General features: G+C 41.1%; 1 protein-coding gene across 1 annotated transcript in view; it reads right to left on the reverse strand.

Annotated features, from left to right (window-relative positions):
* LOC115211650 (vacuolar protein sorting-associated protein 18 homolog) overlaps nt 1–6,623 on the reverse strand; it is a 57,570-nt gene extending 50,947 nt beyond the window's left edge. Inside the window, exon 1 of the mRNA XM_029780285.2 lies at nt 6,469–6,623. The gene's annotated coding sequence lies outside the window, so the exon portion shown is untranslated. The remainder of the gene's footprint in view (nt 1–6,468) is intronic.
* Nucleotides 6,624–20,129: the final 13,506 nt, after the last annotated feature.

The raw sequence follows: 20,129 nt of genomic DNA on the forward strand, positions 1-20,129 counted from the left end.
GTATACATATATATATATATCATCATTTAATGTCTGGTATGGGTTGGATGGTTTAATCAAGTTGGGGAGCTGCACCAGACACCAGTCTGATTTGGTATAGTTTCTATGGCTGGATGCCCTAACACTAACCACTTTACAGTGTGCTGGGTGGTTTTATGTGGCACAGCAAGGGTGACATCACATGGGTGCTTTTATGTGGCACTTCCATGAGTGCTTTTTATGTGGTACCAGCACAGGAGTCTTGCAGATCAATCCTCACCACTAGGGGACCCAGCCTTAACACTTCTGTTGCAGAGTAAGGGTCTTCTTGAGTATAGCAAGGCACCAGGTCCTTTGTCATCTTGGTCCTTTGCCATCTGGTCTGAAAGGTTCAGTGTCCTGAGGTCATTCTTCAGTACTTCATCCCATATCTTCCTGGGTTTCCCACTTCCACTTGTTCCATCTACTTTGAGATATGGCACTTCTTTATGGAGCTGTCAGCACACACACTGTAAAGTTAACATCTGCAGCCTCCTTGCCTCCTCTGTATATTTTACATCCTCTTGTAACCCTATTGCACATCTTATCACTTCTTGTAACGCATCTCTTTGTTATTCGTGCCATTCATATAACAATGGATGGTATGAAAGCAGTGAGCCGACAGAAGCGTTAGCATACCGGGTGAAATACTTAGCGGTATTTAGTCTGTCTTTACGTTTTGAGTTCAAATTCCGCCGAGGTCGACTTTGCCTTTCATCCTTTTGGGGTTGATAAATTAAGTACCAGTTATGCACTGGGGTCGATGTAATCGACTTAATCCGTTTGTCTGTCCTTGTTTGTCCCCTCTGTGTGTAGCCCCTTGTGGGTAGTAAAGAAATAGGTATGAAAGCTACCCATGCCCATCAATACTCCTGTCTCACCACTCTACATATTTCACCCCTCACATGGCCTACACATAAGAGACTGGATCAGACTTTTATACCCATACACTTGACTTTCACCCTCCCTGTACTGCAGGTCATCACTCACTCTCCCTTGAGCCACTTTTTATTGTCATCCATTATTTATTCTTGACACTGTCCATCTCTAATAGAACTCATCTCTCTACACACCATTTCCCTCCAATCACTGTTTCAACCTTCAGCCACCAATTCTGGTTTTTGTATCATTGCTTTCTCTCCCCTAATCACTTCCTAAGTTGCTTTGCCTTGAGTGAACATACATGTCTCAGAGAACTAAGCACTCTTTACTCCTACAGTTAACAAAACGACCCCTCTCACATAGTTATCAGGATAACATGTATCTAGTGCACACTATAAGATTGTTGATGAATGAGCAGAGAAAGTGCAGGGTCAACAGGTCCCTTTAAAATAGTCTCATTGGGAACATGATGACCTCTATGTTGTTGGTGTCAAGATAAAATGCAAGATGATTGGTAAACGTCAATAAAGAGTGACCATGGAAAGAGAGAAAGGGTGTGACGGTAAGTAGTAAAAAGGAACATCGAATACAGACAGACCTAATACCATCCCTCTACATCTCTCTATATATATAAATGGCAAAATGTCTGTCTGTGTGTGTGTCCTTTATACAAATCCACAATTTTTCAGTTAGAGGACTCGCACTTTTTATGGTCATTCAAAACCGTCCAAGGGTGGTTGTGCACATCTTTACATTTCCCCAGTCACTCTGCAAAGCCATTAAAAAATCAATAGAAGTGACTTTTTTGTGAATTTTCTATCCAAAACCCAATCAAAATGCCCGAAACTTGATACGCCAATTGAATGCCAGCTAGCTGTATGTGAAGGTCGGAGATTTGGACAGTACTCATGTGTATGTGCACACGCACGCAGCTGTATATGCATGCACTAGCACTATGATGACAAGAGGTACAATGAAAGAGAGATTGATAGTGGGGATTGAATATAGACAGAGTCAGTAACATCTCATTACAAAGGCAGCAGGGTACAATGAACAGAGGGTGAGTGATAGAGAAAGTGATGAATGAAAAAGTAGTAGATGGAAACTTATCAAGAATATAATGCACAAGAGACTTAAATGTAGATACATTTTACATTATAGCCTCCATAATTACTGTAAAATTCTATTAATTTTTTTGTACCAAACTCAAGATTAAGTTAGAAGTGTATGTAAAAAATAGTATTGTACTGCAAAAATAGTATTCTCCATTCTTTTTTATTAAAAAAAAAAGCACAATAATATAATAAAGCTTTAATATTTAGTAACAATATTATATTGGTACAGAAAGATATCTATATGTATCATAAAATATACAATCTATTGTATTCTTGTAAATATTACGTGCTATAAATACAGTTATAAATACAATTTAAAATCCTTTGGCATGGAATTGGGTGTTGTTAGAGGGGGGAAACAAAAATGAAACTCCAGGACATACTACAGTATAGGTCAGAAGCTCAATCAGTACACACAGTAATAGCGCATTGGGAGATTCAAAGGTCAGATACAATTGAATGCTTTGCTGATGTCATGTGTGATGATGCTGTCACTAAATTTCTTGTGAGTAGTGGCCCACAGATGAGTGATAAAGCGGAGTAGATTTCCAATAGAGCTGACTTTATGAAAGCTGTACTGGTGGTCAATAAGGAGGGGAAAGGATTCAAAATGTTGGGAGAAGGCTTTTGTTAATAACTATCTCCATCAAAATTGTAATCGATCAACATCAATGGAATTTGTAGCTGTGATACCAGTGCCAGTGGCACGTAAGAGAACCATCCGAATGTGGCAGTAGCCAGCGCTGCCCTGACTGGCCTCCATGCCGGTGGCACGTAAAAAGCACCAACCGATCGTGGCCGTTGCTAGCCTCGTCTGGTCTCCGTGCTGGTAGCACGTAAAAAGCACCATCCGATCATGGGTGTTTGCCAGCCTCGTCTGGCACGTAAAAAGCATCCTCTATACTCATGGAGTGGTTGGCGTTAGAAAGGGCATCCAGCTGTACAAACACTGCCAGATCAGACTGGGCCTGGTGCAGCCTTCTGGCTTCCCAGACCCCAGCTGAACCGTCCAACCCATGCTAGGCATGGAAAGCGGACGTTAAACAATGATCATCATCATCATCATCATTTTCATGTTAGAAATGATTGCAATAGGATAATGGTTGGCAGAGTGAAAAAGGTTTCCCTTCTTGGGAATGAAACATTTAGGGAGAGGGAGAGAGAAGGACTGAAGAGTTTAGTGAGTATGGAAGTGCATTTGGTGAGGATATGACATATTGTTTAAGGGTAATGGAAAGGACATTGTCAGGATTGGTGACCTTGTTGATTTGGAGCAAATGAAGGTACTTCTAAATTTGGTATAAATGTGTACATAATGGTGATCCTGATAGAGTGGAAAGGGATAATTTTGGAGGGAATTCTTCTAGTGTGCAGTGCATGCAGTGTGCTGTTGGACACAAAGCTGGTAGAAAACGTGGAGCGTTTTACTGCAAGAGACTTGCTTAGAGAATCATCATTATTGAAAAGTGGAGAGAAGGATGATTCTGCAAAGTTGACAGCAAGATACCAATGGATTTGATTGTAGTTTGAGAGATGGAAGAGCTTGTAGGCTGTGTGAAGCTGAGAAGCACCCTTTGAATTTTGGATGATGTTGCAATGCTGAGTAAGTCATCTAATTTGTAAGAGTGAATGAGTTTCTCTAGGTGTTGTAGGGTGTCCGTTAACTAAACTGAATGAACCATTTGGTGAATTTAAGGGTTATGAATTTTGGTTTTGAGTGAAATGTGGAGGAACCATAAAGGTTAGTTTCAGACACCCATCTAGCCATCCCTGATGGATAAGGGGTGAAGAATATCTGCTGCCAGATATAGCTATCAGAAAACTGATGGAGCTCCAACTACCTGCATAAAGTGGCATAGGATCTTGGAAGTGTGTGTAGGGGGGATGGAATTCTATAGTAAGTGGATGTGATGAGTAGTCACAATATGGTAGAGGTCTGATGGCAGGGGAATGAGGATTTAGTAGAGGCTGATTTTGGAGGTCAGAAAATGACAAAGGGTGTTTAGAGTGTTGGTATGTTGATCAGAGATGCATGAAAGGGATGAAACTAATTGATGTAGTATTGAATTTTGATATATCGGTATGAGTGTGACAGCCAAGAAGAGTTGCTAGCACTGAAATCATCAAAGACAATGACTTCAGATGGGAGTAATGTGAGGCAGGTGTTCTTGAGAAATGCTGAGAGGAGTTTGGTGAGCTGTTAAGAAAGCAGATATATTTAGAAGAGAGCGGGGAGGGAGACTCTGAGCCAGAGTAAGTGGAGACCATATATTTGTTAACACTGCTTTTCAGAGCAAAGTTTGAGTTAAGAGTGTAGCATGGACAAGAGAGATGGACTACAGATTATGAGTGAATGGTTTATGTATCAGAGAGTAATAGTAAGTGTAGTTTATGTGTTTGTATGAGTGAGGTCTAGTTTGGACTGGAGTGCACAAATATTGGAGAAGGAAGAGTTGTCCAGTGGTTTGGGTTTCCCTCCTTTCTATCAAGCACTGAATATGTAGGGCTATATCATCGAATGTGTTACTCCATTTTCAAGGAGGTAAGGTGTAATTTGAAGGAGAACTGGATGTTACAGTCAGTTGAGTAACTTCATCAAATCTGAGAATTTGTGCATTTAGTGTTTTCTTTCCATCTAAAGGATGTGCCCCTAACCCTAAATAACCCAAAATAGTAACAACTTTGACGAATTTAATATATTAATTATAATGACACTGAACTTCTCACTGGATCAAGATGAAAAAAAAGTGTAAGATTTTTCCTAATTTATTTATGAGCATAGGAAAATGTCAAGCAAAAAGGGATCTGGCATGAATTTTTTACATAAGCAGTAGTGTTGCAATTGAATAGAAGTCCCATTTAAGGGAACTAACACTGCGGTAATTTGACTTAGCAATTCAACTGCAATTCAATACGTGGTGAAAATGTTGAGATCGATGACTATTTACAAATATCCCACTTAACGAGTAGTTATTGAGCAGTGTTACTTTCGGAATAATAAAAACCTACAACAAAGAGAGACATTTTATGGACCTAGTAACTTGAGCTATTATTATAAGCAAAAGGTGGCAAAAGTCAAAAATGTTATACTGTGATTAACTGCATTTGAGTTGTCTATGTGAAGAAATCTCACGACAAAAAAATGTTTATATTTTATGCATGTAAATAACGACATTCATTCTTTACATTAAATAAAAGAATATAGTTGTAACCATTGATACATATAAGAAGTTTACGAAAGGTGGAGACACTAAAATGTCAGCATAGGTGCTTTATGAGATATAACTTCAATTCCTTTAAGTGTGTGCGTTGAACTGTGGCTAACTTTGCCTTTAATTCATTAATACTGGATTAAATAAGTATCAGTAATATACTGAGTCGAAATTTATTGACTATATACACCTTATAAAATCGGATTTGCGTCTAGTTAAAAGAAGCCAATATATTGAATCGTAATATAGTGAATCGATAAGTTCAACAGCATTATTACAGATTAAATAATAATTTCAAACATACAAGAGAAACAAAGAGAAAGATTTTTTTTTATCAAACTACTGTGCAGATCTTTAAAGCATTGTTTATGGATGTACTTCCAAGCGGATGTTGTCGGTTAATGTCCCTTACATACCGAAGGAAGGAGGAAACCTATCCTTATTGAGATTTTCCTAATGATTCATTAATTCAAGTTTACAAAAAGAAAAAAAAAATATCAACGTAATAATAATTAAGCTTTTAGATCTATTTTTTTCCTCTTTCAGGTAGATTTCGAAGAAAATTTACCGGAAGAGAAATACATTACACAAATGCTGTACATAAACAAGGTACATGAGTTAATTACGAACCGAGGAGGAAACGTCTACACGGTAGCTCAACCAGCAAGAAATAACAAAGAAATCTCCCTTAAATTAGAATTTACTGCTTTTGGAATAAATCGGATACTGTAGTCTTGGATACACTTAAGTCTGAGTATATAAGACGGGATGGTCATGACAGGAATACTTTTGATCATCAGTCAACTCAGAGCCGAACAACATGAGTAATGTGCAAAGGAAAATTCAATACTGAATAGAGTATTGTTTTTGCGTAATTCTAACAACGCGTAAACATGGATACTGTAGTCTTAGATACACTTATGTCTGAGTATAAGACGGGATGGTCATGACAGGAATACTTTTGATCATCGGTCAACTCAGAGCCGAACGACGTGAGTAATGTACAAAGGAAAATTCAATACTGAATAGAGTATTGTTTTTGCGTAATTCTAACAACGAGTAAACAGAATATATAAAATAATAAATGAAGGGATTGCGCAAAAAGGACATAAAAGCAAGTGTTACATAGCAGCCAAAACAAAACATGTAAACGCCTACTATTGAGTACGCGTATGTTTTCCTATCAAAAATGGTTGTTTAGGGGGAAATGATGTGATAAAGGAGATAAAGAAGAATATTACCTATAAATACGAATTCGATCTGTACAAAAAAAAAAGATTAATTCAACAGTAGATCAGGTGAAAGAGAAGCACTAACTGTTACATTATTAGTCTGAAAATCACTAAATGCCTGCAACGCCATGATGTCTACTGAAGACTAAAGGGAAATAATTCTCAGAACTGGTGACATACTCTCTATCTCACTCTTTCACTTTCTCTCTCTCTCTTTCACTTTCTTTCTCCCTTTCGCTTTCTTTCTCTCTTTCACTTTCTTTCTCCCTTTCGCTTTATTTCTCTCTTTCTCTTTCTCTCTTTGGCATTTCCCAGAGCAGTTGGGACTGGAGATTGAAAATAGGGGCAGACAAATTGTAATGTTTAATAAAGACAGGTGGGTATTAAACTTGTCGAGCTTGTCCCAAGACCATGATGAAGTAAAAAAAAAATTTTATTTCTTTATTGCCCGCAGGGGGCTAAACATAGAGGGGACAAACAAGGACAGACAAAGGGCTTAAGTCGGTTACATCGACTCCAGTGTGTAACTGGTACTTAATTTATCGACCCCAAAAGGATGAAAGGCAAAGTCGACCTCGGCGGAATTTGAACTTAGAACGTAACGGCAGACGAAATACCTATTTCTTTACTACCCACAAGGGGCTAAACATAGAGAGTACAAACAAGGACAGACATGGGTATTAAGTCGATTACATCGACCCCAGTGCGTAACTGGTACTTATTTAATCGACCCCGAAAGGATTAAAGAAAAAGTCGACCTCGGCGAATTTGAACTCAGAACGTAACGGCAGCCGAAATACCTATTTCTTTATTACCCACAAGGGGCTAAACACAGAGGGGACAAACAAGGACAGACATAGGTATTAAGCCGATTACATCGACCCCAGTGCGTAACTGGTACTTAATTTATCGACCCCGAAAGGATGAAAGGCAAAGTCGACCTCGGCGGAATTTGAACTCACAACGTAACGCAGCCGAAATACCGCTAAGCATTTCGCCCGACTTGCTAACGATTCTGCCAGCTCATAGGGACGCAGCCTTTATTCTGTTTTCTGATTAATGAAGAGTGGGTTTAGGGGCCCAGAAAATTTTTGTGGAAGCTTTTTGGAGGGCCTGGTATTAGTTGGAGAACTACTCTCATGTATTGTTTTTTTTTTTTAAACAACACTTCAGATCTATGGTAGAGGAGAAATGAAAACCTGTAACTTCCATAATTGAAATAAAGTGACTACTACCAGAAATCGGAACCGATTCACCATCTTTGTGGTTGGTTTGTAAACAGAAAATCAAGTGGGTTACCTATTTCACTCCCTATATTGGAAATATGGGCAATCTTTCGTTTGTAGTAGCACGTTTCCGTCGATTTCCGTAAAAAACTTTTATTTTTTTACATATGGCCTTGCAGGAACATTTGAAGTAATGAGAGCGAAAGAGACTAAGAGGAAGCGATTTTATGACGAGGGAATTTCTTTTGAAGTTATCAAAGCATTGATGTACATCTGTGTGTGTGTGTGTGCGCGCGCGTGTGTGTGCGCGTGTGTGTGTGTGTGTTTGATGGGGTGTGGGAGACAAACAGTATGTTGTGTAAGTGAAGTGCTTCTGTTAGTGTGTGTGAAGAGACAGAGAGAGTAATGTGTGAAAGAGAGAGATAACTGAAATTTTTTACTCGGTGTATGTGTAGATACATACATAGATACATACACACACACACATACATGCAGCCATACATATACAAATACACTGAGTAAAAAATTACACTGAATCGGCCATACATACATACATACACACATACACACACGCATACTTACACACACACACACATACATTCAGACATACACATACACATACACTGAGTAAAAAATTACACTGAATCGGCCATACATACATACATACACACATACACACACGCATACTTACACACACACACACATACATTCAGACATACACATACACTGAGTAAAAAATTACACTGAATCGGCCATACATACATACATACATACACACACACATACATAGATACATACACACACACATACATAGATACATACACACACACACATACATGCATACATACATATACACATACACCGAGTAAAAAATTTCAGTTATCTCTCTCTTTGATATAAACTGTCCAATAAAGCAATAAAGCTAGAAACATATGTACCGCTATATATATATATATATATATACATATATATATATATATATATATATATATCATCATCATCATCATCATCATCGTTTAGCGTCCGCTTTCCATGCTAGCATGGGTTGGACGGGTCAACTGGGGTCTGTGAAGCTGGAAGGCTTCGTCAGGCCCAGTCAGATCTGGCAGTGTTTCTACGGCTGGATGCCCTTCCTAACGCCAACCACTCCGCGAGTGTAGTGGGTGTTTTTTACGTGCCACCTGCACAGGTGCCAGACAGAGCTGGCAAACGGCCATGAACGGATGGTGCTTTTACGTGTCACTGGCATGGGGCCAGGCGATGCTGGCAACGGACACGAACGGATGGTGCTTTTACGTGCCACCGACACGGGGCCAGACAGAGCTGGCAACCGGCCACAAACGGACGGTGCTTTTACGTGTCACCGGCACGGGGGCCAGCCGAAGCTGGCAACGGACGTGAACGGATGGTGCTTTTACGTGCCACTGACACGGTTGCCAGACAGAGCTGGCAAACGGCCACGAGCGGACGGTGCTTTTACGTGTCACCGGCACGGGGGCCAGCCAAGGCTGGCAACAGACACGGACGGATGGTGCTTTTACGTGCCACCGACACGGGGCCAGACAGAGCTGGCAACGGCCACGAACGGATGGTGCTTTTACGTGCCACCGACACGGGGCCAGACAGAGCTGGCAAACGGCCACAAACGGACGGTGCTTTTACGTGTCACCGGCACGGGGCCAGGCGAGGCTGGCAACGAACACGAACGGATGGTGCTTTTAGGTGCCACCGACACGGGGCCAGGCAGAGCTGGCAAACGGCCATGAGCGAATGGTGCTTTTACGTATCACCGGCACGGCTGCCAGACGAGGCTGACAGCGGACACGAACGGATGGGTCACTTAACCCCTGCTTTCTGATATATGATTTGATTTTGATTGTTCTCACTGGTCTTGCCGGGTCTTCTCACGCACAGCATACTTCCATAGGTCTCGGTCTCTGGTCATTTCCTTGGTGAGACCTAGAGTTCGAAGGTCGTGCTTCACCACCTCGACCCAGGTTTTCCTGGGTCTACCTCTTCCACAGGTCCCCTTAACTGCCAGGGTGTGGCACTTTTTCACACACCTATCTTCATCCATTCTCACCACATGACCATACCAGCGCAATCATCATCATCATCGTTTAACGTCCGTTTTCCGCGCTAGCACGGGTTGGACGGTTTGACCGGGGTCTGGGAAGCCAGGGGCCGCTCCAGGCTCCAGTCTGATCTGGCAGAGTTTCTACGGCTGGATGCCCTTCCTAACGCCAACCACTCTGCGAGTGGAGTGGGTGCTTTTTACGTGCCACCTGCACAGGGGCCGGGGGTCCGGCATCGGTCACGATCTGTTCGAGCTTTTCTAGAGTTGAGTTGGGGGGGGGACCAGCTGAGAAAGGTTCCACCAGTGAAAAGAGAGGGAGAGATAGTGGGGGGGGGGTGCAGGTAATATAGGGAAGCACCAGTTGGGGAAGGTTGGGGTAAGGAGGAACGATGACAGGGAAGGGTTAGTGCAGGTTCGTAAGAAATAAAAACGTAGGATATCACGAGGCGGGGAGGGGACTGGAAGGAGATAGTCGGATTGAGGCAGTGACAAATTCAAAACAGGAGGTAACGTAAGATCAGTGGGGCGGTTGATGAGCTGCGGCGCTAGCAGCTTGTCTTGGTGGGGGGAAGGGGTAGTACACAGTGAAAGCATGTGAGGAGGAGGGGTAGGAGGGAGAGACACACGTAATGGTGGTGGGGGTGGAGGAGGGAGGAGGGCATATCCGGTGTAAATGGTGAGAACAGTGTTCACCGGTATTGGTGTTGGTGTTGGTATTGGTGTTGGTGTTGGTATTGGTGTTGGTGTTGGTGGTGGGGGTGGGAGGGCGGGGGCATCGCCAAATGGCGGGAAGATGGAATTAAGGATTGAAGTTAACTTTAAACGGTTAAATTTCGTAGAGTAAGATAGGAAAAAAACAAAGCAAGTTAAGACATTTAACGAATGAGCAACGAATGAGAGGTACGGAAGATAAATGAGATAAAAATCTTTTAACTTGCTGTGGACATCAAGCTGGAAGTTGATTTGGAGAAAAAGGAAGTTTGAATTGGGGATTGTAATGGCCAAATGGTGGGAAGATGGAATTAAGGATTGAAGGTAATCTTAAATGGTTAAATTTCGTAGAGTAAGACAGGAAAAAAACAAAGCAAGTTAAGACATTTAACGAATGAGAGGTACGGAAGATAAATGAGATAAAAATCTTTTAATTTGCTGTGGACATCTCATGAATATAATGGCGGTGCATCAGCATGGCAACAGCTATGAGCTGAAACTACAGTATTAAAAAAAATGCCACCTAAATGTGGCGGTCTCATAGTGCACGATGCTACTGTTGTTTATAGCCCCAGGAAGAAATCTCTTCCAGCTGGCTAACGACACACTGTCTGTGTCCGATTAGTATTTGCGAAGGGAAATCATCGTTCCCATCTCTAGCCTTACGTAATACACACTGACCCAGAGCTCAGTGTAGTAACCCGTCATCGGTGTGTGGCAATCACCAGCCAGAGTTTTATTATTGCTCTCCCTCCCTCTCTCTCTCTCTATATCTATATATATATATATATATATATATATATATACACACACACACACACACACACACTTCATATTTTTAATGTCTATAATATTTTAAAGATATTTCTTTCAGATCAGTCTTACATATTAGAGCTATATACTTGAAAATTTTTCAAACAATCCAAAAAAGATATAAATTAAATATTGAGCCAACAGTTACACATGTTCTCAAAGAACAAAACTACATTTCTCTCAGGTACTAGGTAGCAAACCAATATCCACACCAATTTATCAGATAAGTACAATCCAACATAAAATTTCAAATCAGTGACACAGGAAACTGTGGAAAAATGCTTTGTTCTTTTCACAATCCAACCTATAAACTAAATAGTGAATAATCTTTGGATGCTTCTTTTTATTAAATATAGATTTCCAGAGTATATGATCTGGCAGTTAAATATCACCAAAATCATGGAAAACACCCATATCTTATGCTCTCACTAGTATTTCTAAATCATAAAGCAATACAGATATATTTTAAATTTCTCCAAACCATTCCCACTTTATGAGTGAAATCGATCAACATCAATGGAAATTGTAGTTGTGATACCAGTGCCAGTGGCACATAAGAGAATCATCCAAACGTGGTCATTGCCAGCGCCGCCCCAACTGGCCTCCGTGCCGGTGGCACGTAAAAAGCACCATCCAATCGTGGCCGTTGCCAGCCTCGTTTGGCACCTGTGCCGGTGGCACATAAAAAGCACCCACTATACTCATGGAGTGGTTGGCGTTAGGAAGGGCATCCAGCTGTAGAAACACTGCCAGATCAGACTGGGCCTGTGCAGCCTTCTGGCTTCCCAGACCCCAGTTAAACCGTCCAACCCATGCTAGCATGGAAAGCGGACGTTAAACGATAATGATGATGATTTGTTGTGCAGCAGATATTTTCCATGTGTACACCCACATAAAAACACGAGTGCATACACACATAATATGCTCATCAGCTAAACAGAAACTGATTGACAAGAGCTACAATATACTGATAGATTAACATCATAGTAAGTAATTTACAGAGTACAATTTTTTAAAAAGTTTATGGTGTAATCATATATATATATATATATATATATATATATATATATATACGAGGGACGTTCAATAAGTAATGCCACTGACCCACTTGCAGTTTGATCTAGCTGAAATTTTGCATGTGCAATCATTTATATCTCTATAGAGTAAGTGGCAAATTACAGCTCTGAATTAATTGTGGTTTCTGATTTACAGGTGAAATGAAAGTAACTTATGGTGATGATGCCCCATCATATGACCTTGTAAAACGCTGGCATCGTGAATTCAAACATAGTCGGAACTCTGTGGAAACAGCTCCCAGATCTGTTCGCCCCCTTCTGCCATTGATGAGGCATCTGTCCGTCAAGTTGAGGCTGCCATTTTGGAAGATCGATGCATAATTATTCGCCAAATAGCCCATGAGGTCTAGATTAGTACCGGGTCTGTGAAAACTATCATTCATGACCATTTGCATATGCAAAAGGTGTCTGCCAGATGGATTCCCAGGTTGCTCACGCCTTTCCAGAAGCAAGAACACGTCGAGTGCTCGAGGGTGAATTTGGAGATGTGCCAAAAAGATGAGTCAAAATTTTTCAAAAGACTGATTACACAGGATGAAACCTGGGTCCATCACGATGATCCAGAGACCAAATCCCAGTCAATGCAGTGGAAGCACCGTGACTCACCCCCTCCAAAGAAGGCAAGGGTGCAGCCCTCCGCTGGCAAGGTCATGCTCACAGTCTTCTGGGACCAGGACCGAGTAGTGATGACAGATTTCCTGGCAAAGGGTACCACAATTGCAGGAGCCTATTATGCTTCACTTTTGAGGAAATTAAGAGAAGTTATCAAAATCAAGAGGCGGGGCAAGATCAGTAAAGGCATCCTCCTCCTGCAGGACAATGCTCCGGTCCACAACTCGCTTGTCGCCAGATCAGAAGCACAGGCATATGGCTATGAACTCCTCCCTATCCCCCCTACTTTCCTGACCTTGCACCCTCTGATTTTCACCTCTTCCCAATCATGAAGTTGTTTTTGAAAGGAAAGTGTTTCCCAGATGATGCAGCCTTGATTTCTGAAGTTACGTTGAGGTTGGAGGACCAAGCTGGGTTCTTCTACAAAACCGGTCTCCAGAGCCGCATCAAACGATGGGAGAAATGCGTAACTCTGGGTGGCTCCTATGTAGAAAAAGACTAATAACTGTGCCAAGTTTCGTTGCTCTACTGCTATGGGAAGTGGGTCAGGGGCATTACTTATTGAACGCCCCTCGTATATATATATATATATATATATATATATATATATATATTTATGTATATGTGTCTTTGTCCCTCCCCCCCTATCACTGCTTGACTACTGGTGTTGGTTGTTTATGTCCTGGTAACTTAACAGTTTGGTAAAAGAGACCAATAGAATAAGTATTAGGCTTTAAAAATAAGTCTTGGGGTCAATTTGTTGGACTAATTGTTGGGCTAAAAAACCCTTCGAAGGTGGTGCTCCAGCATGGCTGCAGTCAAATGACTGAAACAAGTAAAAGAATAAAAGACTATTTCATGAATGTTATTATTTCCATGAGCATCTTTTAATTTACTTCACAGGTTTAGGGAAAGATAACATGTCAGGAATTGTAGCACCAAATACGAAAACAACAAGGATACATGCTCACGATGAGATAATACTTGTCAAGTATTGCCTTCTATTTATAGAGACATTTCTTGGGTGTTACCAGGAATATGCATGTCCATACTGCTGTTATTGTTTTAACCCAGGGTCATAAATTTGTTGATTAGGTCAACCTTGATCGAACATACTTTAGCATTCAGATTATTCTGTCAAAAAGGTAACACTTTTTCATTCAAATTGTTTTTAATTAATCTTGTATTATTTTGCAGCTTTGAAATTTTGATGATCTGACTGTATATTTTATAATGGCATTGTAGGGTTGGTGTGAGAGACCAGATCTGGCCAGTCTGAACATAAAACAGGAAGCATATTTGGGCTGGATATGGCCGGTTTAAATGCTAAAGGGTTAAAGGCATTCCAGCTTTTATCATCCTATCCTGTTCTTTTGTGTGGGGAACCCAAGATCATGTTATCCAACAAGTTGAGATTTGGTAGCTATTTCTAGCAGGTTGAACAGGTCGTGTTTAGCTTCCTTCTCTGATTTGGATACATTAATTATATCTAGTAAAGGTTCCTTTTCAGAAGCATTTGGCTTTTGTAAACAGTTAATCCCAGTCCATGACTTAGCTGTTTTTATCTCTAAAAAGAAAGCTCATCTTTTTTATGCAGTTTTGTGCAGTGTGTGAGCTTCCCAATAGGTTTGCTGTTTATTCCCAGTCAAGTACCCCTATGATCAAAGGCATTCCAACTGTAACCCTTCCTGATTTTTTTAGAAGTATGCAGAGCCACAATATTTTACATATCCTTTACTTATTTAAAATGTTTGGTTGTGATTTGAAGGAGACTTCACTATTATTTCTAGCAGATCATGTAACCATATTAAGGCTCTATCGTTCACTCATCAAGATGAACCTGTCAAAGGGTTCTAGCTTTAATTTTTTTGAGGTGTGATTATTCATGAGATGGTACAGTGTTGAGATTAGTTTTCTTTGTAGGTGTAATGGGGTGTACTGTGTTTTGAACTGTTGAAGGGGACCAAGTTTAATTTCACTGGTCTTGGAGGGCTTGGCTAAAGCCATGACCACAGTCCCTTCCTCCAGACTAAGCCTCACACCTGCCAAAAATTAGTAAGGACCTCATTGAAGATGTTTTGAGGTCCCTATCTTTACAAAATTAGCCAGGGATTTGGATGTTCATCCTTCATAGAAAAGGGTCAAGGAATGTAAACTGCAGAAGAAAATATGAATACAAGTTACTGAGCTCTAGGATTGAAACGTGAGAGAAAGTACAAAAGACAGCTCTGCCAATAGATGTTCATGAAAGTATTGTGAGGTAGCGTTACCATTTTACATCCACTTTTACATGCTGGCATGGGTTGGATGGGTTGTTATTGTCTGAGTCAATTCTTCTTTTGAGTTACTGCTCTCTTAGACTGGTTAGGGACCATGTCTTGTTTGTACATTCCATTTTTGGTGTGGTTTCAGTAATTGAAGGCCTTTTCCATCACTAACCCCTTATTAGTGATATGTTGTTTCCGTTCATTTACCAAACACTTTACAAAGTGTACTAGGAGTATTGTATCATGGTACCTGCACTAAAGAGGTTTTGTAGTTCCTGGCAAAGTAAAAGAATGTTCCCTCTGTCTCCTTACGTCTCTGTATATACACTTGTTTTCTTTCTCACACAACTAGGCCGAAAGCAGGCAAGAATGAGAGGGAAATAGAACATTAAGTAATGACAGAGAACCAGAATGACATCATTATCATATTGTCTTCATGGTAATCATCCTAATTTTATGTTGACTTCTCTGTGTTTGCATGGATCGGATGGCACCTCTCCAGTACAGCATCCTATCATTTGTTGCATTCCTTTGTCCTTCTAAGATCAGCTTAACATATATATATATAAATAAAATAAATGCACCCTTTTTAAAGCCTAGCCAGGCTCATGGGCCCAGTTTCCTGGTTTCTATGGCATATGAGTTCCCCAGCTGGACGGGACGCCAGTCCATTGCAGCGTTACTCATTTTTGCCAGCTGAGGGAACTGGAGCAACATGAAATGAAGTGTTTTGCTCAAGAACACAACGCGTCGCCTGGTACAGGAATCGAAACCACAATCTTACAATCATGATGCTGATGCCCTAACCACAAAGCCACGCACCTCCACACACACGTGTGTGTGTGTAATATCTCCTACTAAATGTGCTGAGTGCCCTTTTCTTTTGTTTGTCCACTCACTTGTATATATATATATAATATATATATATATATATGCACCCACTACACTCACGGAGTGGTTGGCGTTAGGAAGGGCATCCAGCTGTAGAAACATTGCCAGATAAGACTGGAGCCTGGTGCAGCCTTCTGGCTTCCCAGATCCCCGGTCGAACTGTCCAACCCATGCCAGCATGGAGAACGGACGTTAAACGATGATGATGATGATGATGATGATATATATATATATATATTGGCCTCCGTGCTGTGGGCACGTAACAAACACCATCCGATCGTGGCCGTTCGCCAGCCTCATCTGGCACCTATGTCGGTGGCACATAAAAACACCATCCGAAGACCCGGCAAGACTAGTCAGGCCATAACCCGTGGCCCTTACCTGGGACATAGTCAGTCCACCTGTGCTTACCTTCCTTCTTGTGACACTTGTGAAGACCTGTTGAGGCAAGTGAAAATCAAAACAATCAAAATAGATGAACATCAATGGAATTTGTATCTTTGTGGTACCAGTGCCGGTGGCACGTGGCACACAAGAAAACCATCCGAACGTGGCCGTAGCCAGTACCGCATCGACTGGCCTCTGTGCTGTGGGCACATAACAAACACCATCCGATCGTGGCCGTTTGCCAGCCTCATCTGGCACCTGTGTCGGTGGCACATAAAAACACCATCCGAGCGTGGCCATCTGCCAGCCTCGTCTGGCACTTGTGTCGGTGGCACATAAAAAACACCATCCGAGCGTGGCCGTTTGCCAGCCTCATCTGGCACCTGTGTCGGTGGCACATAAAATCACCCACTACACTCTCGGAGTGGTTGGCGTTAGGAAGGGCATCCAGCTGTAGAAACACTGCCAGATCTGACTGGACTGGTGCAGCTTTCGGGCTCCCCAGACCCCAGTTGAACCGTCCAACCCATGCTAGCATGGAAAGCGGACGTTAAATGATGATGATGATGATGATGATATACATATATTATATATATATACATATATTATATATATATATATATATAATATATATATATATATATTATATATATATATATATATTTATATCTATAGCTATATCTATATGTATACATGTATATATATATGTGTGTGTGTATGTATATATATGTGTGTGTATATATATGTATATACATACAAATACACACATACACACACACTTGCACATACACACAATACATATAAAGAGTATGAGTGTGACTTGATTAAGTGGTTAAAAAGCTCACTTAACAATCATGAGATTCTGGGTTTGATTCTATTGTTGGTTTCTTGAGCAATGTTTCCTCTCAGCTGTCAGTAATGAGCATTCTCCTTTCTCCCTCTTAATCACTCTTCTTAAGTGCTTACTTGCACACATGCACTCATGCTCACATGCACATATGCATGCATGTACACATACATGTGCACATGTAAGCTGTTGGCTTTTATGTAGGTTTTACTGGTTTACACTTCAAGCGGATATTATCAAGAAACAAACATATTAATGTAAACACTGCCAATTAAAAATATAAACTTGATTATATTACAATATTATGTGACCAAGACATCAGTAGAATCTGTATTTCTCTGGCCTTGACTATGCTGTTGATCTTCCCTTCACAGCCCATCAACTGCGTGATTCTCAAAGCTTGTTAATGTCCTTTGAGAGCACTACAACCAAGGCCAGTCTATTTTCCAATGCAAAGAAAAGCGAGTACACGATCGTCAGAGAAGATGAATGCCATTTACTAATTTGATTCAATGGTGGCACACAGTTCAAGGAAATCAGTGATTTTAAGTTCCTTGGTTTCTATGTTGTTGGCAGTAAGAAAGACTTACTGATACTAATATATAATGGAATTTGTAGCTGTGATACCAGTGCCGGTGGCATGTAAGAGGACCATCCGGATGTGGCCATAGCCAGCGCCACCCTGATTGGCTTCCGTGCCGGTGGCACGTAAAAAGCACCATCTGACCGTGGCTGTTGGCAGCTTCGTCTGGTCTCCATGCCGGTGGTACGTAAAAAGCACCATCTGGTCATGGCCGTTTGCCAGCCTCATCTGGCACCTGTGCCTGTGACACATAAAAAGCACCCACTACACTCTCGGAGTGGTTGGAGTTAGGAAGGGCATCCAGCCGTAGAATCACTGCCAGATCAGACTGAGCCTGGTGCAGCCTTCTGGCTTCCCAGACCCCAGTTGAACCATCCAACCCATGCTAGCATGGAAAACAGACGTTAAACGATGATGATGATGATGATGATGATGATAAATGATAGCACATTGGTTGCAAACTTCCTGATAACCTGACATAATTTTCTATAGTTCACTTTTAGCAGTTAGCAAGTGGGGCCTAAGGGAGGATCATACTGATATGCATATTTTTTTCGTTTTGTACTTGACTATCCAATGAAGCTTTGAAATGCTAATTCTTTGTACATCATCTTTGCATTCTCCTCCCATTCATCAGTCCTTTACATCCACTATTAATTGAACTGGTTAGCAACACTGCATTTCTCTCTGTGAATCCATAAACTATGTTTTCTTATCAGTGCAGCTAAATGTTCTCGAATCTGATTTTCAAGTCTTCCTTAATTAGTTTTACAGTTGTATTCCTTTGTCCTCTTGAGATCAACTTAACACACCACACACACACACACACACACACAATATCTCCTACTAAATGTGTTGAGTGTCCTTTTCTTTTTCAAGTCTTCCTTAATTTAGTTTTACAGTTGTTACCTTCAACTATCAATTCACAGAACACTGTTATCTAACACACAACAGTTAAGCAAGTTATTAAAAACTGAAACCCATCAGTAACTTTTGGGGATATCCTGTACACACCAATTGTGCTATACACACAGACTTCATTTGACTGTTTGTATTGAAATTAATTTAACAAAACCAGCATCGCCTTACTACCAGCATCGCTTTACTGGCACTTGAGCCCCGTGCTAGTAGGGTGCTAAGAACATTATCCAAGCATGATCGTTGCCAGAGCGGCTAACTGGTTTCTGTGCCGGTGGCACGTAAAAGGCACCATTCGAGCATGATTGTTACCGGCATCGCCTACTGGCACCTGTGCCAGTGGCATGTGTAAAAAGATTCGAGCAAGGTCATTGCCAGAACCTCCTGACTGGCTCCTGTGCTGGTGGCACATAAAAAGCACCAACTACACTCTTGGAGTGGTTGGCGTTAGGAAGGGCACCCAGCTGTAGAAACTCTGCCAGATCAAGATTGAAGCCTGGTGCAGCCATCTGGTTGGCCAGCCCTCAGTCAAATGGAAAGTGGACGTTAAATGATGATGATGATGAAAAGATTCTTGTAGTGATGACGATGAATTTGAAAGTACATCAAAGGATGAGATTCAAAATATAGATTCTGCATCTATATCTTTTTCATCTCATCTTCTTCACCCACTTATTCCAGGGAGGGTCATGGGGACAGAGTCCACAAGCATGCTTCCCATCAGGTCCTGTCAAAAGCAACTGTCTCCAATGGATTTGGCAGAATCCCCTAATAAGATCAATGAAGTTCATAAATGTTATCCAACCATCTTTTTAGCAATCTATCCTGAGTCTTCTGCCAGTTAGTTTTTGTTCGTAAAACCTGTCCAGTGATTCTTTCCTGAGACATTCTTACCACTTGCCTGAAGTATCAGAGCTGTGATCTCTCAATAGTAGTGGCTCTACCTGGAGTGCCTCTCTGTTCTCTGAATTATACACTCTGCTAAGTAACATTAGTTCAAAGATCCTTTGGAGGAATCCCATTTCTGCTGTTTGTATTATAACTCTTATTACCAAAAACTGTCTGCTGAAGAAAATTTCTGCAGTAGGTATTTTTTAATCTACTAATTGTTTCAGTCATTGGTCTGTGGCCATGCTGGGGCATTGCCTCGAAGAATTTTTAATTGAATGAATTAACACCATTACTTATTTTTTTAAAGCCTGGTACTTATTCTATTGGTCACTTTTGGCAAACTGCTAAGTTACAGAGATGTAAACACACCA

The sequence above is a fragment of the Octopus sinensis genome, linkage group LG5 (assembly GCF_006345805.1).
Source record: "Octopus sinensis linkage group LG5, ASM634580v1, whole genome shotgun sequence".
NCBI lineage: Eukaryota > Metazoa > Mollusca > Cephalopoda > Octopoda > Octopodidae > Octopus > Octopus sinensis.